The following is a 27585-nucleotide window of genomic DNA, read 5'->3' as shown; positions in this document are numbered from 1 at the left end:
ACTGGCGACGAGGAAGAAACGTTCTCACGTTTGTGCTCATCATCTTTGGCAGAAAGTCTGAGTTAAAGTAGTTTTTATTTCTTCGCCGTAGAAAGACGCAAACAAAACGTGGAGCTAGCCAGTCGAGTGATGCTAGCTAGCTTTTGATGTCACGGCAACGAGAGCCTCGAGGGATAGGAAGAGTTTCGTTGCAGGAGAAAGTGAAGTCAGCGTGAGTTAAAAGAAAGAAAGAAAAGGGTCTGGGAGTAAGGGACCGTCTGAAAAGTGTGAGAAAGAAATAAACCGAAAATGTCTATATTGATTGGAAATATAGGATCATTTGATGAATCCTCTGAACAATGGAGTTATTACACAGAACGTTTTGAGTGCTTTGTGTTGGCAAATGGAATTAAAGCAGAAGTCGTTGTGCCAACATTTTTGACTGTTATGGGAGGAAAAACATTCAATCTACTGCGCAGCCTAGTAACGCCTGAAAAACCAGGTGATAAATCATAAAATGACATTGTGGCTACCTTAAAAGGACATTATTCTCCCAAACCACTGATAATCGCAGAGAGATTCCGGTTTCATAAGAGAAATCAAGATGAAGGGGAATCAATCTCACAGTTTGTGGCTGTATTGAAACAGTTATCTGAACACTGTGAATTTGTGAGATCAATGAGTGACACTATACGTGATAGGTTAGTGTGTGGCATGCACAGCGACGCAATTCAGAAACGCCTTTTGACTGAGAGTAACTTAACATTGCAGAGAGCAATAGAAGTGAGTACGTCAATGGAAATGGCAAATAAAGACGCACAACAGCTAAGTGCATCGACCAAAGTGCATAAGGTGTCTACGTGGTTAAAAAACAAGGCAGGAGGTGGCAAGCCATGCTATCGCTGTGGGAAACCAGGTCACCAAGCAGAGGAGTGTTGGTGCAAAGACTTAGACTGCAGAAGTTGTGGGGAAAAGGGTCACATCGAACGTGCATGTAAAAACAAAAAGACACAATCAAACAAAAGTACTGAACAAAGGAAAAGCGACTTCAGGAAGTACAAAAAGAAAGTGCATAAAATGGAGCACACAGAGGATGAACAAAGTGATACCCTGTCTGAAGGGGAAGAATCTTTGCATGTTATGTCCATTTCAGACAATGGATACGGCTACTGGGTGACACCGCTACTGGATGGAAACGCTGTACGGATGCAAGTGGACACTGGAGCAGCCATATCTTTACTGTCTGAGGCTGTATACAAGGATAAACTACATCACCTCACACTACAGCCCACAAAGATGACGCTGAAAACATACACCGGTGAGTTTGTTCCAGTGAGAGGAAGCGTGATTGTTACGGTGGAGCTCAACAAACAGAAGGTAAAGCTACCACTCTATATTGTGAAAGGCAACCATCCAGCATTGCTAGGACGCACATGGCTGGAAAAGATCAAACTAAACTGGCAGGAAATTCACATGGTTGCAAAAGAGGACACAAACCTACAAGGGATATTGAGGAAACACGCGGATGTGTTCAAAAGGAGAACTTGACAGTATGAAGGACATAACAGTTAAACTGACCGTGAAACCAGACAGCAAGCCAAAATGCTTCAAAGCTAGACCTGTCCCATACGCCATAAAACCAAAAGTTGAAATTGAGCTACACAGACTAGTCGAGAGTGGAGTATTGGATCCAGTGAATGTTAGTGAATGTTAGTACACCCATTGTTCCAGTCATAAAAAAAGATGGATCACTCAGACTCTGTGGTGATTTCAAAGTCACCATTAACCCAGTCTTGACTGCTGAAAAATATCCACTACCCCTCATTGACGACCTCTTTTCTGGTTTAGCTGGAGGACAAAAATTCAGTAAGATAGACTTATGTCAGGCCTATCTACAGATGCATGTGGACCAAGAGTCACAAGAACTGTTGACCATACTGACTCACAAAGAACTGTACAGGTACCGGAGGCTTCCTTTTGGAATCACCTCAGCTCCGGCCTTGTTTCAGAGAGCTATGGACCAGATACTGAGCGGGCTCACTAGGGTCCAATGTTACCTCGATGATCTACTCATCACCGGCAAAGACGAGCAGGAGCACCTGAGAAACCTGAACGCTACACTACAGAGATTGGAGGAGTACGGTCTAAGGGTCCGGAAGGACAAATGCAAGTTTTTCTGGCCCTCTTGAGTACCTGGGCCACGTCATCGACAGTTTGGGGCTCCACAAGGTGCCATCGAAGGTGAAGGTCCTTGTGGAAGCTCCATCCCCACAGAACGTGAGTCAGCTGAGATCATTCTTAGGACTACTGACATACTACGCAAAGTTTGTGCCAAACCTAGCTAACATGTTAAAGCCACTGCATGAACTTTTGAACAAAACCAAACAGTGGAAGTGGACAGACAGATGTGAGGCCTTCAAGAAAGTGAAAACAGCCTTAGCTCAGTCAGAGGCCCTAACCCACTTCAACCCCAACTTGCCATTACAGTTGGCATGTGATGCATCGCCTTATGGCGTTGGTGCAGTTGTCTCACACATCATGCCATCAGGTGAAGAAAGGCCAATTGCTTTCGCATCACGGACCTTAAGTAAAGCCGAGAGCAATTATGCACAGATAGAGCGTGAAGCACTCGCCATTGTGTTTGGAGTTAAGAAATTTCATCAGTTTCTGTTTGGCCGACGATTCACACTGCTGACGGACCATAGACCCCTCACCTCCATCTTTGGTCCCCACACCGGCATTCCGTCGCTTGCAGCCAGCCGCATGCAGCGATGGGCGTTATTGTTATCTGTTCACCAGTACGATATCAAGTACAGAAGGTCTGAGCAGCACTGCAATGCAGACGGCCTCTCAAGGCTTCCCTTACCTGTCACACACACTGAGCAATCCCAGGCTGAAATCTTCTACTTCAAGGAAGTGGCGAACGCCCCAGTTACATCTGTCCAAGTGAAAAAGTTCACCCACACTGATCCATTGATGTCTGAGGTCGTGGACATTGTCACTCGTGGAAAAGAAGTAGAGATGTCGGACAGCCTACAACCTTACCTAGTGAGGAGAAACGAGCTCACAGTTCAGTTTGGATGCTTGCTATGGGGTTTTCGAGTAATCATACCGCCGCCACTGAGAAGGCAGGTGCTTGAAGAACTCCATTCAGGGCACTGTGGCATGGTGCGAATGAAGGAGATTGCACGCAGCTACTTTTGGTGGCCAGGTCTGCACGCAGCTATCGAAGACACGGTCAAGTCAGGTTCTGCATGTCAAAAGATGAGGAACATACCTCAGCTAGCGCCACTACACCCATGGGACTTCCCAGAAGAGCCTTGGCAGCGAGTCCACATAGACTATGCAGGCCCACTGGAGGATTGTATGTTCTTAGTCGTAGTTGACGCACACAGTAAATGGCCTGAGGTCACAGTGATGAAGAGCACCTCAGCGGAGAGAACCATCGAAGAGCTACGGTCAATCTTCAGTCGCTTCGGCTTGCCAACGCAACTCGTTAGTGATAATGGCCCCCAACTGGTGTCTGAAGAGTTCCGGTCATTCATGGAAGCAAATGGAATTCAACACATCAAGTCAGCGCCGTATCACCCTGCAACGAACGGCCTCGCTGAAAGGTTTGTCCAAACAATGAAGCAAGCTTTTCATCACAAGGGAACGGCTCCCTTAATAGGCATCTAAACACCTTCCTGTTAACATACAGAAACACTCCCCACGCTACAACCAAAGTGGCACCCGCGTCAGCCATGATGAAAAGACAGCTTCGCACGCGACTCGACCTCCTGAGACCTCCAAAGACAAAACAGGTTGTACAGACACAACAGCGAGCACAGGTGGAGAGACGGAGCAAAGCAAAAGACAGAAGCTTCATGGCTGGAGAGAGTTCTTGCTCGGAACTACCGCAAAGGTCCAAAGTGGATACCAGCCACAGTGTCCTACACAGTTCACACACCGGAAAACATAATCTGGAGGAGACACGTGGATCAACTGTTGCCAGGAACCAACCTCAGAGATGACTCATGTCAAGTGACAAACCAAGATCAGCTACTGGAGACCTACCATGACTACGAGCCATCACCTGAACATCCACTGCAGCAACCTACAAATGTGGAAAGTGCTCCAGACTCACCTGAACCAGCCAGAGTGCCTACGCAGGGTACTGTTGCACCCCAGTCTGGGCATACACCATCACCACTCAGACTCAGAGATAATGTGACTGTAGACTCACCTGTACGTCGTCATTACCCTGCAAGAGAAAGACGACCCCCTGACAGGTTGACTATTTAGTTCAGACTAACCTCCGACATTGGGGCAGAATACACCCCAGGGTTAAGTCTGGGAACTGAGGCAGTCTACCCTCTTTCCCTAGTTTAGAAAAGGTTATTCTGAAAAGTTCATTTATTTACATTAAGAGAACTTATGTTAAAAAGAAAACAGTAGGCAAAACAGTGAATATTTACTTTTTCCTTATGAGTCATCAATGGTAAAGGGGGAGGATTATGTTGTGTATTGATATTCTAGTTTTGTCCCTTTAGGGCACCTGTAACCCCCTCCTTGCTTACCTACGTTGAAATGCGTTTAATGTTCTTCCTGTGAAACGCATGAAACAATGCCCACGTTAATTTCTACTCATGTCCTGTCCTTATATTAGTTGTATAAGTAATACAGTGTGCTATACAACAATTATTTTATAAAACAATGTTCCTCCAGCCTTCATCTTGAATGGTGATTTCCTACAAATTCTAATGACACTCTAAAACAAACTGAATCCACTAGATGGTGGTGTTTTGACTAAAGTACCTACTTTCCAAAACTCCATCTGATTGTTAGATTAATGTATTAATAGTCACTACCCTTTCCAAGACACAAAGCCTGGATGGAAATATTATTTTTACAAAGGAATTAATAAACTTTTGAGGAAGCTGCAGTGGAGGAAGAACCTAGGTCATTCCAAAGCCCATTTATTCTGTAACAGAGTAATAAATCAAATCAGGATTTATTTATATAGCACATTTCAGACATGAATGTAACACAATGCACTTCACAGAAAAAATAAAAACAGAAATATTTACTACAGAAGAAACATAAGAGGATAAAAAACTAAAGAACAACAATTTAAAACTAAGGACTTAGCACCCTAAGGTAAATGCACCCCTGTCCAGTATATTTACAGCCGATTAGAACACTTGTTATGGGCATTTTTACATGCGTTCATTACACCTGTTCAGTGTTCATTTACATGTGATTAGAACGTGTGTTATGGTCATTTTTACACATGATCATTATCATCACCTGTTCAGCCTATTGGGTAAGGAATGGACTTTGAGTTGTTTTTGGATAATTGCCAAAAACAACTTATTTTGTAGCTAATGTCACATTTTATGATTTGAAAAAAATATTTACATATTGAAAAAAAGCACATAAAGACTTCATAATTCCTAAAGGTATTTTCTTTAATTAGCCATCTATAATTTTTCCTTGTCTGAAGTATCAAGCTCGAAGTTCATGCGGAAAAAAATGGACACTTTGCATCCACCAGATATTGTTTTGAGAAAAGTACCTACTTTTCCAAAACCCTATTTGTTTGATAAATAAATTAAAGCAATAATAGTCACTATACTTTCCAAACCACTAAGGCTGAATTAAAATGTTTTCTAAAAAGGAATTTATAAACTGTTAAGGAGGCAGCGGTGGAAGGACCAGGGTGCCACATTTAAGAGAAATAAGCTTTTTTTGTGTCTGACATCTTTTATTTCAGCTCATGAAACATGAGATCAACACTTTACATGCAAACTGAGACGTCACCGCTCAAATTGGTAATCCAATGTTTTGAGAATAGCTGGCAAGCCGTGTGTTCAGTACATAACATGCAAATATCTCAAATCAAGTTTATTTTATATAGCCCTTCGTACATCAGCTAATATCTCGAAGTGCTGTACAGAAACCCAGCCTAAAACCCCAAACAGCAAGCAATGCAGGTGTAGAAGCACGGTGGCTGGGAAAAACTCCCTAGAAAGGGAGAAATATCATTAGAAATATCTAATGTCATCTTAAGGCTACCTCTGCACTGTTTCTTTTGTCATTGATAGGCTGTACATTAACCTACTTATTCCCTGACATTGTCCAAGTTCTGATTTCTCATTAATTCTCCCTTCCTCCTCCAATGTATTCCATATCGCCCACTTCCTCACTAGACAGTAGCAACAAACTATTTTAAAAAACGGTGCTGATTTCATTCATCAGCATTTTAAAAAAGGTAGACATTTACAGTTGACCTTTCCTCCATCAGTCTAGCTCAAAGCTATGGAGACTGTTTCACTGTGTCAAAAGTAACAGCACAAAACACACATTATTTTCGCAAACATAAAATAATAATTGAGTTTTGACTGAATAGTTATTTATTAATTGTTTCAAAACAATACATTATACTATAGACCTGCTAAATTACTCACATCCAGCATAAAAAACATTAGAAACAGAATAAACTAAAATAATTCTGTATTTATTTCTGATGTAACAATTATTCATGAAGTAAACATTGTATGACTTGGTGAAGGTATGGTAGAAAGAAGCTGTCCGTTTTCTTCCCCCTCCTTCATCCATGGTGCTCGTTCAACATAGCATTTGGAGATTCCTGTGAACATCAACAGTCATAAACATGTCATTCTGAACAGCAACATCTTCCGAATAAGAATTTAGACCAGTTGACAATTCAACAGAATTCAGTCTTGTTCATGTTGATGATCGGTACAACATGAGAGAGATAGCAAGCCATGGTATATCAGACCCTATACCACGGGTATGAGTCAATATTACTTGTTCACTGTTGTAATAGCAATAGTAATTGTTTTTAATAGCAATAAGGCACCTTGGGGGTTTGTGGTATATCGCCAATATACCACGGCTAAGGGCTGTATCCAGGCACTCCACGCTGTGTCGGCCTAGGAACAGCCCTTAGCCGTGGTATATTATTCATACACAACAAACCCCTGAGGTGCCTTATTGCTTAAACACAACACAGATACAGATTATGAGCATGTGAGGTTTCAAATAATAATGTTACTACTACTAGCTTGCCCTCTCCCTGCTTTTCCTGAACATGTTTATCTGATATCGCTAGTTGTTGTTCTAGCTTGCTCTTCCAAAGCAGGCTTCTCTCCTCCTCGCTCGTCTTCATATGCTTGACTACATGATCATCATGTTGTGGCTGTAACATGGACATTGTGTAACAGTATAACTTTAGTACGTCCCCTCGCCCCAACCCGGGCGCGAACCAGGGACCCTCTGCACACATCAACAACAGTCACCCACGAAGCGTCGTTACCCATCGCTCCACAAAAGCCGCGGCCCTTGCAGAGCAAGGGGAACCACTACTTCAAGGTCTGAAAGCGAGTGACGTAACCGATTGAAACGCTATTAGCGCGCTCCACCGCTAACTAGCTAGCCATTTCACATCCGTTACAATTGCATTAGAACAACAACTAGATGCACTCTTAGAAAAAAGGGTTCCAAAAGGGTTCTTCAGCTGTCCCCATAGTATAACCCTTTTTGGTTCAAGGTAGAACCCTTTTGGGTTGGTTCTACTTGGAACCAACAAGGGTTCTTCAAAAAGTTATCCTATGGGGACAGCCGAATATCTTTTTAAGTTCTAGATAGCAACTTGTTTTTCTAAGAGTAACTTTATCAGATAGACATTGTCAGGAAAAGCAGCTCATTTAGCAAGCCAATAAAATGTCTATCTTATATAACTAACATTCTTGTTCAATAGGCTTTCCTCCCAATCTCATCACTGGTCTGCAGATGCTTGAGTACTTGACATTTCCTGGACATTGCATAAGAACAACAATAACTAGAACTAACAACTTTATCAGATAGACATTTTCAGGAAAAGCAGCTCATTTAGCAAGCCAATAAAATACATATTGCATTGGTTCAACCTTGAAATATAGCTACTCAAGATAGAATCTTACCTTTTTATCGCTGTAGCAGTTTGCTCTCACCTCGTCTGGGCACTGCAACAGCCAGATCTTATTCTCCATTCTCTATTGTCTAGATTCTGCAGGGAGCTAGCCTGTTCTCCTAAAACATTAGCTAAGTTGACCAACTTCAGCACATAAATCTCAGCTTGCTAACTAGCAAAGCCAACCAATTACACAACAAATATACACAAAGTAAACATTATTTTCATGTTCTAAACTAATATTAGTTTCAACCAAATGACAAGTACAAAGAACTGTTGCTCTGTTCCACAACGTAACAACCATTAGTTACAGGTTAGAAAGAAGACTATTGCTAGCTAACTAGCCATGCTATTTCAATGAAAATAAGCTAGCTAACCAGCGTCAGCTTTGTAGTTGTAATGCTATGTGGAAAAAGTAGTTTTAATTTCTTCCTTTATTTTTCTCAACAATGCCTTGCTGTAGCGTTTACGTTCTGTAAATGTAATTGACTACTTGTAACAATTTGATCCACATTTAGAAACATCTGAGTAAGCGATTCATCGCAACAGGCCAGAAGTCAAACAAAGTCAAACTCACGGAAATTGAGGTGGGAGGGGCTACAATGTGGTACTTTCAGAAGCATGAAATGTACCCGTTACTACACAGGCGTTCAGAATATGTGCAGTGGCACAATTTCATGCGGCTGAAAGCACAATATTCAAAACATTCCAATCACCTGTAAATACACACTGAACAGGTGTAATGGACGTGTGTAAAAATGCACATAACAAGTGTTCAAATCAAGACGATTTGAACCTTTTGGCCTTCCATATGTGTGCTCTGCATTCGCACGTGCAAGCCAAGCGCCACCACTATCAGTAGCACTGTCAAAGCTGTACACAAAAGTAAGCAAACACCGGCCACGAACGATGTGTTTACAATACCGCGTTGGTAATAATGCATTATTTGTTCGACCGCAACTTCTGGGGTACCTAGCTAGCAACAATTCAACCAGCCTGAAAACAATGACCAGTAGAAACTGCAGTCATTTTCATTATTCTTAGCAATGATTTAGGAATCATTGTGGTGAATATTAGCTGGGTAGCCACTTGTTGTTCGCCTATTGAAATTGAACTAGCTAGTCAGCTACTTAACCCTGTTGCCCAAAGCTAACGTTAAGCAGCCAGTTTGCGTCATCTGGCTAGTGAGGCTCCACCGGAACTGGTTATGTGTTGTGAAGCTAGCCACAATAAAAGTTAGGCACAATAGTGGAATTTGCGGTTTGCCTTCAAAGTAAAAGTACCTCCTTGAAAGTGATGCAGAAGATTTACAATTGATGGAATTGTGACTCGTTCTACCAGCCACATTCTGTTAAAGGTCCCCAAAGCACACACATCCATGGGTCGCTCGTCTTTTCAATTCGCTGCAGCTAGCGACTGGAAAGAGCTGCAACAAACACTCAAACTGGACAGTTTTTTCTCAATCTCTTCATTCAAAGACTCAATCATGGACACTTACTGACAGTCGTGGCTGCTTTGCATGATGTATTGTTGTCTCTACCTTCTTGCCCTTTGTACTGTTGTCTGTGCCCAATAATGTTTGTACCATGTTTTGTACTGCTACCATGCTGTGTTGTCATGTTTTGCTGCCTTGCTATGTTGTTGTCTCAGGCCTCTCTTTATGTAGTGTTGTCTCTCTTGTCGTGATGTGTGTTTTGTCCTATATTTATATATTATTATTTATATATTTTTTAAATCCCAGCCCCGTCCCCGCAGGCCTTTTGCCTTTTGGTAGGCCGTCATTGTAAATAAGAATGTGTTCTTAACCGACTTGTCTAGTTAAATAAACGTTAAATAAAGTTAAAATAAATTTAATCTGTGTCTTTGGAACCTTAACGTATTTTTTAAAAACGTAAACCAGGCCCATCTTTTCAAATAAACACTATTTCAATCTCTAGTTGAGTAAAATAAATATTTTGTTCTGATCACAAGATAATCCAGAAAATGGAGGTAAACAGCGGCAAAACGGAATATTCTATTCTCAGCCAGGCCCATTTGTTTTCAAAAAAGCAACATTTAATTATATCTCCATTTCAGCAAAATAAGTAGTTTTGTTGTGATGACAATAAATCATAATAATTCAGGCAAAGAGCCCCACAGTCAGGCTGACAAATCTTAATGTTGTATCATAAAGTGAGAACAATTAGCTTCCCTTGCTGATATTGCTTCTACTTAGAAATACTGTAAGAGTAAATTAATAGATGACATTCACTGCTATAAACCTGTCTCCAATAAAATCGCATCATTTACACAGACCCAACGCGGACCTTCGTGTGAAAAGGCGTTTTATGGTCTGTTTCGTCAACGAGCTCAATGTATTCCAAATACTTGTGGTAACCAGATGATCCCAATAATTTAGGTAGCCTAGTAAACGATGCCCCCTCTCGTATGTTCTATTTTGCGAACTGTCTGGGACTCGTTGTTTCGCTGTTTACTACTCAAATATATTTTACTTGTTAATTCAAAGAAGAAATTAACTGCAATACACTGGTCTCAAATATATTAGCACAACTAGGCTACACAGAACCATCGCGGACCCACTGTAAAATGAGAGGCTTTTTAGCGTATTAAAACCAGTCCAACACTGGGGCGTAGTTTACGGAGCGCTCTATGAAATAAGTGTCGTATTCCACCAGGTCGAGTTATCTCATTACACCGGACCCAAACCCGGATAAAAAGTGTGCCAACAAGTCAATCTGTCAAGGTAACGTTCATTTGCAAGATTTCAGAGTATATGCATTTAACGGCTTTTTGTTTTTGTGTAGATATCTGATCCAAATGATGAAGTAGCTAGCGACATAACATTAACATACTTGAGATCTAACTTGCTAGCCCTGATCATTACTCTCTGTCCCATTAGTTACATTACATTGCACATAAATCATTGGACGAGGATTTTACAGGGGGTACCGAGTCAATGTGCGGGGCGAGGGTACAGGGGGTACCGAGTCAATGTGCGGGGCGAGGGTACAGGTTAGTCAATGTAAATTGTACAGGTTAGTCAATGTAAATTGTACATGTAGGTAGGGGTAAAGTGAGTTTGCATATATATTAAATAGCGAGTAGCAGCAGTCTTTTATAGCTTGGGGGTAGAAATTGTTAAGGAGCCTTTTGGACCTAAACTAGGCGCTCCGGTACCGCTTGACGTGCGGTAGCAGAGCGAACAGTCACGCTTAGATGGAGTATTTAGCTGTTTTGGCTGCCAGAACCAGTCTACCTCTGAAAATAACATACGGTACTTGGACCTAAAGGAGAAGCGCTCGTCTCGTTAAGAGTCCACCTTGGGCTACTAAGTTAACTAACTAGCCTGGGGTCTGTACACTGATATAGCTAGCTAGCCTTGTAGCTTGTGAAGAAGTCATTGATGCAAGATCCTTGCCAAATTATGATCGTATGATCTTGCATCTCTGGAAAGAAACACTGATCTGAATTGCATGTAAGTGTTACAGCTGTGTTCAAAGCTAGCTTCATTTGCCTTACCTTGCTAACTTGGCCAATTATGTCACCATTCAATCATGTCTCTAGTAGACGTCACGTTCTGAAAAATCACGTTGTAATTATTTCGATCTTTCTTTCCACAGACAGACGTCAGAACATTCTAGGGTTGCTTCTCCTACCTAGGATGAGGTGTGTGTGTGACACTAACAACTTAAGAGATCCAGCACTGAAACTTGTTGCACTGTGTGTTTACTGAGGAGACCTGTGGCAATGGAATCTCTACCACCAGAAAAATCAAAACTAGCCTGTCAAGTTCAGAATCCAGGGCAGATGCTTTGGAGCAGAATTTTGCTGGGATCCCTGCTTGTCTACAGTTGCCTGGGAGCTTCTGTGTCATCTGAGGATTACTATAAATTACTGAAGGTGTCCAGAGAAGCCACAACCAGAGAAATACGACAAGCCTTCAAAAAGCTGGCTCTGACCATGCATCCAGATAAAAACCCAGTGAGTAGCCTGCCCTATATCATATTGTAACGACCCTGGGTTTATAAGCGCAGATTTTGACTCTGCCTTCAAGCTTTTGCGGCACAGTCGATAGCGTGCTGGACTTCGGGCTAGAAGGTCAAGGGTTCGAGGCCTGCTCCCTGCTTGTTTCATTACATTGGTGTCAGAAGTGACGACAGTGCGTGTGCTTGGTCGGTGAGCGCCTTCCTATAAGATGTTGAGTCGCAAGCTAGCGCAAGGACGCGCTCTTTGAGAGTGTAATGACCCTGAGTTTATAAGTGAGGATATCGACTCTGCCACTCGATTATGCTTTTGCTGCACAGTCGATAGCGCGCTGGACTTCGGGCTAGAAGGTGGAGGGTTCGAAACCTGCTCCCTGCCTGTTTTATTACAATATATTAGATTATCAAAGTTTATTGGTCACGTACACAGATTTGCAAATGTGCATTCAAAAAGTATTCAGACCTTCACCTTTTCCACGTTTTGTACCTTATTCTACAATTAATACTCTTTTTTTTCTAACGGGTGTACCGTTAAGAGTCGATGTGCGGGTGCACAGGTTAGTCGAGGTAATATGTACATGAAGGTAGAGTTATTAAAGTGACTATGCATAGATAATAACCAGAGTAGCAGCAGCGTAAAGTTGGGAGGGGACGGTGGGACGATGACGACAATGCAAATAGTCTGGGTAGCCATTTGATTAGCTGTTCAGGAGTCTTATGGCTTGGGGGCAGAAGCTGTTAATAAGAAGCCTTTTGGACCTAGACTTGGCGCTCTGCTACCGTGCTGCTACCGCTTGCTTTGCGGGGCCTTTCTCTGACACCGCTTGGTATAGAGGTCTTGGATGGCAGGAAGCTTGGCCCCAGTGATGTACTGGGCCGTACCCACTACCCTCTGTAGTGCCTTGCGGTCGGAGGCCGAGCAGTTGCCATACCAGGCAGTGATACAACAAGTCAGGATGCTCTCGACGGTGCAGCTGTAGAACATTTTGAGCATCTGAGGACCCATGCCAAATCTTTTCAGTCTCCTGAGGGGGAATAGGCTTTGTCATTCCCTCTTCACGACTGTCTTGGTGTGTTTGGATCATGGTAGTTTGATGTGGACACCAATGAACTTGACTCAACCTGTTCCACTCTAGTCCCGTCGATGAGAATGGGGGCGTGCTCGGTCCTCCTTTTCCTGTAGTCCACAATACTTAAATAAGTATTCAATACCCCATAATGACAAAGGGAAAACATGTTTTTAGATTTTTTTTCAATTGTATTAAAAATGTAAAACTGAAATGACACTTACATAAGTATTCAGACCCTTTACTCAATACTTTGTTGAAGCACCTTTGGCAGCGATTATAGCCTCGCGTCTTCTTGGTTATGACGCTACAAACTTGGTACGCCTGTATTTGGGGAGTTTGTCCTATTCTTCTCTGCAGATCCCTTCAAGCTCTGTCAGGTTGGATGGGGAGCGTCGCTGTAGTTATTTTCAGGTCTCTTCAGAGATGTTCGATCAGGTTCAAGTCCGGGCATTGGCTGGTTCACTCAAGGACATTCAGAGACTTGTCCCGAAGCCACTCCTGCGCTGTCTTGGCTGTGTGCTTAGGGTCGTTGTCCTGTTGGAAGGTTAACCTTCACACCGGTCTGAGGTCCTGCGTGCTCTGGAGCAGGTTTTCATCAAGGATCTCTCTGTACTTTGATCAGTTCATCTTTGCCTCAATCCTGAATAGTCTCCCAGTCACTGCACTGAAAAACTGTTTTTAATATTGGTTTCATCAGACCAGAGAATCTTGTTTCTCATGGTCTGGGAGTCTTTAGGTGCCTTTTGGCAAACTCCAAGCGCTCTGTCATGTGCCTTTTACTGAGGAGTGGCTTCCGTCTGGCCACTCTACCATAAAGGCCTGATTGGTGGAGTGCTGCAGAGATGGTTGTTCTTTTGGAGACTCTGCAGAGAAGAATGGGAGAAACTCCCCAAATACAGGGTTACCAAGCTTGTAGCATCATACCCAAGAAGACTGAAGGCTGTAATCGCTGCAAAAGGAGCTTCAACAGTATTGAGTAAAGGGTCTGAATACATAAGTAAATGTGATATTTCTATATATAAATTAATTAGCAAACTTTAAAAAAATATATATATATTTTTTTACTTTGTCATTATGGAGTATTGTGTGTAGATTAAGGGGGGGAAAAACAATTTTAGAATAAGGCTGTAACCTAACTGTGGAAAAAGTCAAGGGGTCTGAATACTTTCCGACCGCACTGTTTATCATAAAATACTGGTGATTTCCTAGCCTGGTCCCATATGTTTGTGCTGTCTTTCCAACTCCTATGATCATTGTCACACCAAAACAGCACAAACGCATCTCGGACCAGGCTAGTGATTTTTCCACAAAGTCCAGAATGTGATTTATGTTCTCCTTTCCAGCATGATGAAACTGCCCATGACAAGTTCCTGAAAGTAACCCGGGCATATGAAGTTCTGAAGGATGACGATCTGAGAAAGAAGTATGACAAGTATGGCGAGAAGGGTCTGCAGGACGAGCAGCAGGGAGGTGGACAATATGAGAGCTGGAACTACTATAGAAATGAATTTGGTAAATGGTGTTTAAAGTAGTCTAAGAATGTAAACATTGACAAGACTTATGAAGAAAAGGCTACAGCTAACAACATGCAACATTTTCAGTCATTTCCATCGGGAAAAGGTGTAGCTTCTCATGTTACGGTCTTTTTTTCCCCTGCAGGTATCTACGATGACGACCTAGAGATTGTCACTTTAGATAGGGGAGACTTCGGTAAGTGTGTCACACTATTCCAAACCTTCAGAGCCAACTTCCCTTATTGTGGTATGTTTTGTTGCTGTGGTATTGACTGTATAGTTACTATCATAGATGCAGCAGTGAACTCTGGGGAACTCTGGTTTGTCAACTTCTACTTCCCTCGTTGTCATCACTGGTTTAACCAGGCTACATATCACCGATCATGGTGTTAGGAACAACACTCTAAAACTGACCACTTTCTGTCTTCTAATAGAATCCAGAGAAATACTTTGGAGATGGGTCCAAGGAGAGTTTGAATAAGTTTGGCATGCAGTTTGTGAAGAGCAGAGTTACAGAGCTGTGGCAAGGCAATGTCTTCACTGAGATTGAGGCAGCGCTTTCATCGGGAGTTGGATGGCTGATCATCTTCTGTTCTGACTCAGGAGGTAAGCCACAGGCTGTTAAAGGGAAACTTTGGGATTTTGGCAATGAAGCGCTTTATCTACTTCCCCAGAGTCAGATTAACTCGATACAAATTTTATATCTCTACGTGCCGTTTGAAGGAAGTTGCTAACTAGCAGTAGCGCAATTGCTAACTCGTGTTAGTGCAATCACTGGAAGTGTATGGGAACAGCTAGCATAGCTGTTCCTGTAGACTTCCAGTCATTGCACTAAAGCTAGTTATCATTGGCTCGCAAAACTGCCTCTAACTTTCTTCAAACTGGATGCAGAGACAAATTGTATCCATGAGTTAATTTGACTCTGAAGTAGATAAATGGCCTCTTTAATCCCTCTAAGGGTTATGTTGAAATGCTTTGTCATGTTTACAAATAAAGAGTCGGAATTGGTGAAACCAATATCTCACAAATGAACTTGGTATGACTGCTTTCCTATATAGTTAAAATACTGTCTGTTTGCTATCTGTTCATAGACTGTCTAGAGTCACAGACGAGGCAAAAATTAGCAGGAATGTTGGTAAGTCCTCATTGAACCCATGCCGTATGTTTACCTTCCCATGAACATACTTTGTTATTTTGACTTATGTCTCTTCTCTTGTGTCCTGATCAGGAGGGTTTAGTGAATGTGGGCTAGATGGAGTGCTCTACACAACCTGAGTTGTGTGACAGCTTTGAGGTGACCACCAGCACAACAGCCTTCTTCCCCCCCGGCAGTTCATTGAAGAGCAAGGGCAGCATGCTGGTAAGAGAGGCCCATGTTTTTGTTTTTACTGTGCGCAAACAAAACTAGGTACACTATGAAATGTATTTGTAAGTGAGCTGTAGAATCCTTTTATGAAGTTTATAGGTTTATGAAGAATCCTCACCATCGCTAAGATAATTTATGAAAATATTCTATCCAGATGCTATGATTGAATCGTAACTGTTGTGAAAGCACAGTTTTATAACAAACATTGGTTTCATCACAACAGTTTCTGCAGAGTTTGGACACCAGAGAGATCTATGGAGAGGTGATGCAGCGTCTGCCTGACCTGGTGGCTCTTACTAAGGACACCTTTTAAGGTGCAGTAATAATAAATCTAATGTACAGTAGAAATTGTCATGGGGGGGTGGGGGGGGGTTGTTAGGTCTTAGTGCTGTGGCTGTGAAGTCCAATCTGTGAGTGGCAGACTCGGCCACAGTTGTCACATTTGTAGGCTGGCTCAGATATTTGAGTGGTGCCCTGTTCTTTTTTTGTAATAATAAGCCTACATACTAATTAGTTGCCGATATTTGATATGAAATAATCTATTCTCTGACATGATTTCAGTTGGGAACATGCCTGTAGTGGTGAAGCTGAAATATTTAGGAAGAATAGTTATTCTATTGTGTTCTACATGTGTCTCCAGAGTAAACTGTCCCATCGGTGGCTGGTCAGTTTTTCCTTTGGACAGAAGACCATGGCGTCTCATGAGTATAAGAAGCTTAAGGCTCTTCTGAAGGGGGCCCACATACATGTAAGGTGTAGCTTGGAATCTACACTGAATATCGCTCTATCGTTTCACTATTGATTCACGTCACTGTTTCAGTCTTTGTGCTTTTTCTCAGGTGGGAAAGGTGGACTGCCTTACTGAGTCAGAACTGTGTGGCTCCCTCTACATTCAAAAGTCCTGTATCGCGGTCTTTAAAGGCCTTGGGATTCATGACTTTGAGATACACCATGGTAAGTCCATGTTTTATTCAAATACATGAAGTTTGTATTTTTTTAATTCACTTGGCATACCTTTTCACCCGTTGTACAGTATACACCTATGTACATTTTATTTATTGTGGTTTTTATCAAGTGCTTGCTGAGTAATATTTCCAATGTATTCATTATAAATGGCAAATAAACTTGAAACACTGTTTCTGCTCTTCCAGGAAAGGATGTGCTGTATAACATTGTAGCATTTGCTAAGGAGAGTGTCAGCGCCCATGTCACCACTCTCAGACCAGAGAACTTCCCCAGTGATGGAAAGGAGCCCTGGATGGTTGACTTCTTTGCTCCTGTAAGTATCAGCCTAATGTTAGTGACTAATACAATACTTGCTTATCAATGTTCACAGTTAACTACATGTTTGAAAAGATAGGTGTGGCTATACTAAAATAATAATCTGTTGGTGACTAACATTAATCCCTGAAAGTAAACAGACATTGTGTAAATTGGACTAGAGCCAGTTGATTTGGCAGATACATTGGGTTTGGTCCATTACTAACACTGTTTCCTTGTAGTGGTGTCCGCCCTGTCGTGCTCTCCTCCCTGAGCTGAGGAAAGCCTCGATCCAGCTGTTTGGTCAGATGAAGTTTGGAACACTGGACTGTACTGTGCACGAGGGCCTTTGCAGCATGATGAGTGTCTGGAGAACATACCAAACGTGAACCCAAAACCAAGAGATGTGGTATTCTTCTGTATATTTCACGATATAGGCCTAGATGTATCAAATCAAATTTATTGGTCACATACACATGGTTAGCAGATGTTAATGCGAGTGTAGCAAAATGCTTGTGCTTCTAGTTCCGACAGTGCAGTAATATCTAAACACTACCTAATACACACATCTAAAGGGATGGAATAAGAATATGTACATATAAATATATGGATGAGCGATGGCCGAGCAGCATAGGCAAGGTGCAATATATGATATAAGGTACAGTATATACATATGAGATGAGTAATGTAAGATTTGTTAACATTATTAAAGTGGCATTGGTTAAAGTGACTAGTGATCCATTTATTAAAGTGGCCAGTGATTTGAGTCTTATGTAGGCAGCAGGCTCTCTGTGTTAGTGATAGCTGTTTAACAGTCTGATGGCCTTGAGATAGAAGCTGTTTTTCAGTCTCTCGGTCCCAGCTTTGATGCACCTGTACTGACCTCACCTTCTGGATGATAGCGGGGTGAACAGGCTGTTGCTCGGGTGGTTGTTCTTGATGATCTTTTTGGCCTTCCTGTGACATCGGGTGGTGTAGGTGTCTTGGAGGGCAGGTAGTTTGCCCCCGGTGATGCGTTGTGCAGACCGCACCACCCTCTGGAGAGCCTTGCGGTTGAGGGCGGTGCAGTTGCCGTACCAGGCGGCGATACAGCCCAACAGGATGCTCTCAATTGTGCATCTGTAAAGGTTTGTCAGGGTTTTCGGTGACAAGCCAAATTTCTTCAGCCTCCTGAGGTTAAAGAGGCGCTGTTGCGACTTCAGCACACTATCTATCTGAAATGGTCCACCCACACAGTTTGTCAGTGATGTGTACGCCGAGGAACTTAACTTTCTACCTTCTCCACTGCTGTACCGTCGATGTGGATGGGGGGTGGTCCCTCTGCTGTTTCCTGAAGTCCTCAATCATCTCCTTTGTTTTGTTGCCGTTGAGTGATGTTGTTTTCCTGACACCACATACACAGAGTGCCCTCACCTACTCCCTGTAGGCTGTCTCGTCGTTGTTGATAATCAAGCCAACTACTGTTGTCTGCAAACTTGATGATTGAGTTTGACACGTGCATGGCCACGCAGTCATGGGTGAACAGGGAATACAGGAGGGGGCTGAGCACGCACCTTTGTGGGGCGCCAGTGTTGAGGGTCAGAAAGTGGAGATGTTGTTTCAACACCTGGGGGTGGCCCATCAAAGTCCAGGACCCAATTGCACAGGGCTAGGTTGAGACCCAGGGCCTCCAGCTTAATGATGAGCTTGAGGGTACTATGGTGTTGAATGCTGAGTTGTAGTCAATGAACAGCGTTTTTACATAGGTATTCCTCTTGTCCAGATGGGATAGGGCAGTGTGATGGCGATTGCATCGTCTGTGGACCTGTTCAGTATGCAAACTGAAGTGGGTCTAGGGTGGCAGGTAAGGTGACGGTGATATGATCCTTGACTTGTCTCTCAAAGCACTTCATGATGACAGAAGTAAGTGCTATGGGGCAGTAGTCATTTCGTTCAGTTCTTTGCATTCTTGGGTACAGGAACAATGGTGGCCATCTTGAAGCATGTGGGGACAGCAGACTGGGATAGGGAGAGATTGAATATGTCCGTAAACACACCAGCCAGCTGGTCTGCGCATTCTCTGAGGACGCGGCTAGGGATGCCGTCTCGGGGTTAACACGTTTAAATGTCTTACTCACGTCGGCCACGGAGAAGGAGGAGGCGGCGCTGTCCTTGTTAGCGGGCCGCGTGGGTGGCACTGTATTATCCTCAAAGCGGTCAAAGAAGGTTTTTAATTTGTCTGGAGCAAGACGATGTCTGTGACGTGGCTGGTTTTCTTTTTGTAGTCCGTGATTGCCTGTAGACCCTGCCACAAGTCTCGTAAAGGTTACTTTTCAACTTTGCCTACTCCTGAGCATTCCTACTAACATGAACTCACCCCATTCCGTACAAATGTGCATAACCACGACATTCAAATGAGGCTACAAAGAAAACTAATGGGACTGTAGCGACTGTGTTGACTTCAAAATCGGGGGTGGGAACTAGGTTTCTATTCAAGCGTTGATCGACATGGTAATGGCTCTATAGTATTGGAGAAAAGTTGAAAAAACTGACCCTCGTTTACATCTTGACGTGTCATGTCGTAACGTACAGCACGCATAAAGCAACTATTTCTGTCTTACAATCTCTCTCCACCAGGTGTAGCACTTCTCTCATTGTTTAAAAACAAGAAATGGACAGTGACGGGGTAAGGGGGGGATACCTAGTCATTTTTTTCGTCATCATTGCATGCGATCATCATTCTCAAAGCCGCTGTTTACTTCTAAGATCACTTTAGCACCGCCCTAAAAACGCGATTCAAATTCGACACAAACCTTCAAATAGGTATGTAATGACACATTATATAAACTCTTTATAGTGTTTTATTTACATTTTAGAGGCGATAAGGTGATAAGTTGGACAGATCGAGTGAAAAAAAGCTATTTTCCCACACGACATCTGTCCTTCTCACTATAACGCATTAGTTTCGCTTCCCCACCCGCCATTTTTAAAAAGACCCGAAGGGGCTCATTGCCTGCTTGAATTATGCAGAAACGGGCTGCGTTTAGGTCATGTAATTTATTCTGTTGGAAAGGGGAGAAATTGTGCTTTACAATGGTATTGACATTACAGTTGATCTGGAAGTATTAAGTTTTGGGGCGCTAAAATAAGGGCAATTGTACGGACCAAGGCGATGTACGAGTTTACGTTACTTAGAAAAACGTAATGTTTTTAATGTGGGGCTATGACAGTCCATTGCAAATTAGTCTGACGTAATCGCTCTTATCTCACCACCACTAATGAGATGGGTGTGCATGTTGCGTCGGAGCTTCTCAAAGTCAGGGGGCTTGGTCGACAGTGTGCACCTCTGCTGTCACATCCAACCTGGATCAATATTTGGTTTTAATGCAGATGAGGGTACTGAATCCAGCTTCACACAGATATGAGCTGGCGAAGGGTAGCCTACCATGAGTTTATGGTGCTTTTAAAACCACTGGGAACCCAGAAACATTTGAGGTCAAATCATGACGTCAGTGATCTTTTGGTCGGAGTTCTAGAAAGAGGCCTGAGTTCCTGAATTGGAATTCCGAGTTGGAGGATCGTTCAAATTAGAGGTCGACCGATTTAAGATTTTTCAACGGTGATACCGATTTATTGGAGTACCAAAAAAAGCCAATACCGATTAATCGGCTTTTATATCTCAGCAAAAAAAGAAACGTCCTCAATGTCAACTGCGTTTATTTTCAGCAAACTTAACATGTGTATATATTTGTATGAACATAACAAGATTCAACAACTGAGACATAAACTGAACAAGTTCCACAGACATGTGACTAACAGAAATGGAATAATGTGTCCCTGAACAAAGGGGGGTCAAATCTAAATTAACAGTCAGTATCTGGTGTGGCCAGCAGCTGCATGAAGTACTGCAGTGCATCATCTCCTCATGGACTGCACCAGATTTGCCAGTTCTTGCTGTGAGATGTTACCCCGCTCTTCCACCAAGGCACCTGCAAGTTCCCAGACATTTCTGGGGGGAATGGCCCTAGCCTTCCACCCTCCGATCCAACAGGTCCCAGATGTGCTCAATGGGATTGAGATCCGGGTTCTTCGCTGGCCATGGCAGAATACTGACATTCCGGTCTTGCAGGAATTCACGCACAGAACGAGCAGTATGGCTGGTGGCATTGTCATGTCAGGATGAGCCTGCAGGAAGGGTAGCACATGAGGGAGGAGGATGTCTGCCCTGTAACGCACAGCATTGAGATTGCCTGCAATGACAACAAGCTCAGTCCGATGATGCTGTGACACACTGCCCCAGACCATGATGGACTCTCCACCTCCAAATCGATCCCGCTCCAGAGTATAGGCCTCTGTATAACGCTCATTCCTTTGATGATAAACGCGAATCCGACCATCACCCCTGGTGAGACAAAACCGCGACTCGTCAGTGAAGAGCACTTTTTGCCAGTCCTGTCTGGTCCAGCGACGGTGGGTTTGTGCCCATAGGCGACGTGGTTGCTGGTGATGTCTGGTGAGGACCTGCCTTACAACAGTCCTACAAGCCCTCAGTCCAGCCTCTCTCAGCCTATTGCGGACTGTCTGAGCACTGATGGAGGGATTGTGCGTTCCTGGTGTAACTCGGGCAGTTGTTTGCATCCTGTACCTGTCCAGCAGGTGTGATGTTCGGATGTACCGATCCTGTGCAGGTATTACACGTGGTATGCCACTGCGAGGACGATCAGCTGTCCGTCCTGTCTCCCTGTAGCGCTGTCTTAGGCTTCTCACAGTACGGACATTGTGATTTATTGCCCTGGCCACATCTGCAGTCCTCATGCCTCCTTGCAGCATGCCTAAGGCACGTTCACGCAGATGAGCAGGGACCATGGGCATCTATCTTTTGGTGTTTTTCTGAGTCAGTAGAAATGCCTCTTTAGTGTCCTAAGTTTTCATAACAGTGACCTTAATTGCCTACTGTCTGTAAGTTGTTAGTGTCTTAACGACCGTTCCACAGGTGCATGTTCATTAATTGTTCATGGTTCATTGAATAAGCATGGGAAACAATGTTTAAACCCTTTACAATGAAAATGCGTCAAATTCCAAATAATGTCACAGATCATCTTTGCGAGGGTGCTGAAAAAGGGCCATTTCTTTTTTTGCTGTGTGTGTGTGTGTGTGTAATAATGACAATTACAACAATACTGAATGAACAATTAACACTTATTTTAACTTAATATAATACAATCTGTTTAGTCTCAAATAAATAATGAAACATGCTGAATTTGGTTTAAATAATGCAAAAACAGTGTTGTATAAGAAAGTTAAAGTGCAATATGTGCCATGTAAAAAAAGCTAATTTTTAAGTTCCTTGCTCAGAACATGAGAACATATGAAAGCTGGTGGTTCAATATTCCCAGTTAAGAAGTTTTAGGTTGTAGTTTATTATAGGAATTATGACGCGTCGACTTTTTCTCTCTATACCATTTGTATTTCATATACCTTTGACTGTTGGATGTTCTAATAGGCACTTTAGTATTGCCAGCCTAATCTCAGGAGTTGATAGGCTTGAAGTCATAAACAGCGCTGTGAAGCAAGCATTGCTAAGAGCTGCTGGCAAACACAGTAAAGTTTGAGTGAATGCTTACGAGCCTGCTGCCTCCTACCACCGCTCAGTCAGACTGCTCTATCAAATCAGACGTAATTATAATATAATAAACACAGTTTCCAGATTTGACCATATTAATGACCAACAGCTCGTATTTCTATAATTTCGAAAACAAATCGTTTATTCTTTCCGGGAAATACGGAACCGTTCCATATTTTATTGAATGGGCGGCAACCCTAAGTCTAAATATTGCTGTTACATTGCACAACCTTCAATGTTATGTCATAATAATGGCAAATTTAGTTCGCAACGAGCCAGGCGGCCCAAACTGTTGCATATACCCATAACGCGAGAAGTGACACAATTGCCCTAGTTAATATTGCCTGCTAACATGAATTTCTTTTAACTAAATATGCAGGTTTTAAAAAATATATACGTCTGTATCTAACATGCATGAAACCAAGGCTTTTACGGTTATAGAAGTCAACAAATGAGAGCACCTTGGGAATAGGTGTGGTGCTGGGGGCAACAGGGCCTGGGTTAACCTCTACATCACCGGGGGAGTAGGATAAGGGTACGGCTAAAGGTTATAAGAACTGGTCGTCTAGTGCATTGGGGACAGAGAATAAAAGGAGCAGATCTCTGGGCGTGGTAGAATAGATTCAGGGCATAATGTACAGACAAGGGTATGGTAGGGTGTGAGTACAGTGGAGGTAAACCTAGGGATTGAGTGACGATGAGAGCGGTTGTGTCTCTGGAGGCACCAGTTAAGCCAGGTGAGGTCTCCGCATGCATGGAGGGTGCGACGAAAGAGCTATCGAAGGCATTTAGGGCGGGGCTGGGGGCTCTATAGTGAAATAAAACAATAACTTACTTAAACAGCAGTAGACAAGGCATATTGACGTTAGGGAGAGGCATGAGTAGCCGAGTGATCATAGGGTCCAATGAGCAGCAGTAGGTGAGCCAGGGGGCCGGTCAGTAGTCGCTACTACGCTAGGTGAGCTGGAGACACGGCGATTCAGAAAGCTAGCGGGCAGTGACCAGCAGATGGCGCTTCGGCAACGTCGCAACGGAAAAGCCTGTTGAAACCTCCTTGGACGACTACGTCGGTGGATTGGTGGGGCTCCGTGTCGGCAATAAAGGGTCCATGCCAATTGGCAAAAGAGGTATTGTAGCTCAAGAATTAGCTGGTGGACCTCTTTGGCTAGCTGGGAGATGGGCCTAGCTCGAGGCTAACTGGTGCTTGCTTCGGGACAGATGCGTTAGCCAGGAGTAGCCATTCGGATTGCAGCTAGCTAGCTGCGATGATCCGGTGTAATGGTCCAGAGCTTGCGGTAGGAATCCGGAGATGTGGTAGAGAAAAAGCAGTCCGATATGCTCTGGCTTGATATCGCACTGTGTAGACTGGCAGGTATTGACCGAGCTGAGGCTGGCATCCGAGTTAACGGTGAAGCCACTGCTAGCGGTCTAACTGACTACTAGCTAGTAGATAGTTAGCTGGCTAGCTCTGATGGGGGTTCCGGTTCTAAAGTATAAAAATAGCAGATCTGTACCACATTGGGCGAGGCAGGTTGAAGGAGAGTATATTCAGTCCGTAGATGGAAAGTGAGATTAAAATATATATACGAAAAAAAACGAGAAACTATTATTTACACGGGACAAGACATCCAACTGCTACACCATCTTGGATTCAAGGATTCAATAATATAGATTCAGTAATATAGAGTTGGTTGGCTTCTCCGTGCATTGGCCGGACAGAGCAGCTACAGTACCAGTCAAAGTCTGGACATGTACTCATTCAAGGGTTTTTCTTTAGTTTTACTAAAATAAAATTCATAAATTCATAAAATTATGAAATAAAACATATGGAATCATGTAGTATCCAAAAAAGTGTGTAACAAATCAAAATTATATGAGATTCTTCAAAGTAGCCACCTTTTGCATTGATGACAGCTTTGCACACTCTTGGCATTCTCTCAACCAGCTTCACCTGGAATGCTTTTCCAACAGTCTTGAAGGAGTTCCCACACATGACGAGCACTTGTTGCGTGCTTTTCCTTCACTCTGTGGTCCAACTAATCCAAACTATCTCAATTGGGTTGAGGTTGGGTGATTGTGGAGGCCAGGTAATCTGATGCAGCACTCAGTCACTCTCCTTCTTGGTCAAATGTCCCTTACACGGCCTGGAGGTGTGTGGATAATTGTCCTGTTGAAAAACAAATGATAGTCCAACTAAGCGCAAACCAGATGGGATGGCGTATTGCTGCAGAATGCTGTGGTAGCCATGCTGGTTAAGTGTGCCTTGAATTCTAAATAAAGCACCATCACACCTCCTCCATGCTTCATAGTGGGAACCACACATGCAGAGATCATCTGTTCACCTACTCTGCGTCTCACAAAGACGGCGGATGGAACCAAAAATCTCCAATTTGGACTCGTCAAACCAAAGGACAGATTTCCACCGGTCTAATGTCCATTGCTCGTGTTTCTTGGCCCAAATAAGTATTTTCTTCTATTTGGTGTCCTTTTAATAGTGTTTTCTTTGCAGCAATTTGAACATGAAGGCCTGATTCACGCAGTCTCCTCTGAACACTTGACGTTGATGTCTGTTACTTGAACTCTGAAGCATTTATTTGGGCTGCAATTTGAGGTGCAGTTAACTCTAATGCACTTATCCTCTGCAGCAAAAGTTAACTCTGGGTCTTCCTTTCATGTGGCGGTCCTCATAAGAGCCAGTTTCATCATAGGGCTTGATGATTTTTACGACTGCACTTGAAGAACTTACAAAGTTCTTGAAATGTTCCGTATTGACTGACCTTCATGTGTTAAAGTAATGATGGACTGTCGTTTCTCTTTTACATATTTGAGTTGTTCAAGTCCATATTATGGCAAGGTCTTTTACCAAATAGGGCCATCTTCTGTATACCACACCAACCTTATCACTACACAACTGATTGGCTCAAACCCATTAAGGAAAGAAATTCCACAAAATAACTTTTAACAAGGCACACCTGTTAATTGAAATGTATTCCAGTGGACTACCTCATGAAGCTGGTTTAGAGAATGCCAAGTGTGCAAAGCTGTCAAGGCAAAGGGTGGCTACTATGAAGAATCTCAAATATATTTTTATTTGTTTTAACACTTTTTGGGGTTACTACATGATTCCATGTGTGTTATTTCATAGTTTTGTTGTCTACAATGTAGACAATAGTAAAAATAAACACCAGTAGGTGTCAACTTTTGACTGGTACTGTACGTTTGTTAAGATGAGGTGGTGGGTGTGTCTATTTGTCAATAATGTTGTCTAATATTAAAGTAGTCTCGCGGTATTGCTCGCATGAGGTAGAATACCTCATGATAAACTCTTGGTAGATGGTGTGGTCTACAGCTTATCTATATTATTCATAGCCGTCTATTTACCACCACAAACCGATGCCGGCACTAAGACTGCGCTCAACGAGCTGTATAAGGCCATAAGCAAACAAGAAAATGCTCATCCAGATGCAGCGCTCCTAGTGGCTAGGCATTTTAATGCAGGGAAACTCATCTGTTTTACCTCATTTCTACCAGCATGTCTCCTGTGGAACTAGAGGCTAACTCGAGATCACAGTTACTCCACACACTCATACAAAACTCTCCCTTGCCCTCCATTTGGAAAATCTGACCATAATTCCCGTTTACAAGCAAAAACTCAAACACAAAGTTCCAGTGATGCGCTCAATACGTAAGTGGTCCGATTTAAAGCAGACGCTAAGCTACTGGACTGTTTTGCTAGCACAGATTGGAATACACTATGTATACAAAAGTATATGGACACCCTTTCAAATTAGTGGATTCGGTTATTTCAGCCACATGCGTTGCATGGCTGGGTCCCCATTTTTATGCAATCTCCATAGACAAACATTGGCAGTAAAATGGCCATACTGAAGAGCTCAGTGACTTTCAACGTGGCACCGTCATAGGATGCACACCTTTCCAACAAGTCAGTTTGTCAAATTTCTGCCTTCCTAGAGCTGCCCCGGTCAACTGTAAGTGCTGTTATTGTGAAGTGGCAATGTCTAGGAGCAACAACGACTCAGCTGCGACGTGGTAGGCAACACAAGCTCACAAAACAGGACTGCCGAGTGATGTAGCGCTTAAAAATCATCTGTCCTCGGTTGCAACACTCACTACTGAGTTCCAAACTGCCTCTGGAAGCAACGTCAGCACAATAACTGTTTGTCAGGAGCTTCATGAAATGGGTTTCCATGGCCGAGTAGTCGCACACAAGCCGAAGATCACCACACGCAATGCCAAGCGTCGGCTGGAGCGGTGTAAAGCTATTGGACTTTGGAGCAGTGGAAACATGTTCTCTGGAGTGAGGAATCACGCTTCACCATCTGGCAGTCTGACGGATGAATCTGGGTTTGGCAGATGCCAGGAGAATGCTACCTGCCCGACTGCATAGTGGAGGAATAATGGTCTAGGGATGTTTTTCATGGCTAGGCCCCTTTGTGGCAACAGTTTGGGGAAGGCCCTTTCCTGCTTCAGCATGACCCCGTGCACAAAGCGAGGTCCATACAGAAATGGTTTGTTGAGATCGGTGTGGAAGAACTTGACTAGCATACACAGAGCCTTGATCTCAACCCCATCGAACACCTTTGGGATGAATTGGAATGATGACTGCGAGCCAGGCCTAAACACCCAACGTCAGTGCCCGACCTCACTAATGCTCTTGTTACTGAATGGAAGCCAGTCCCCTCAGCAGTGTTCCAACATCTAGTGGAAAGCCTTCCCAGAAGAGTGGAGGGACGCTTATAAAAAATCCCACTGCGTCTTCCAACGAACCATCAAATGGGCAAAGTGACAATGCAGGACTAAGCTCGAATCCTACCACACTGCCTCTGACGCTCG

The 27585-nt window shown here is 43.2% G+C and overlaps 1 pseudogene; it reads left to right on the top strand.

Moving 5' to 3' along the window:
- The first annotated feature begins 1056 nt into the window (after positions 1-1056).
- The window catches only part of LOC120058054, a 45719-nt pseudogene continuing 19190 nt past the window's right edge, over positions 1057-27585 (top strand).

The sequence above is a fragment of the Salvelinus namaycush genome, chromosome 13 (assembly GCF_016432855.1).
Source record: "Salvelinus namaycush isolate Seneca chromosome 13, SaNama_1.0, whole genome shotgun sequence".
NCBI classification, from domain to species: domain Eukaryota; kingdom Metazoa; phylum Chordata; class Actinopteri; order Salmoniformes; family Salmonidae; genus Salvelinus; species Salvelinus namaycush.
The sequence above is the reverse complement of the archived record's forward strand: the minus strand, read 5'-3'. Positions and strand labels throughout refer to the sequence as shown.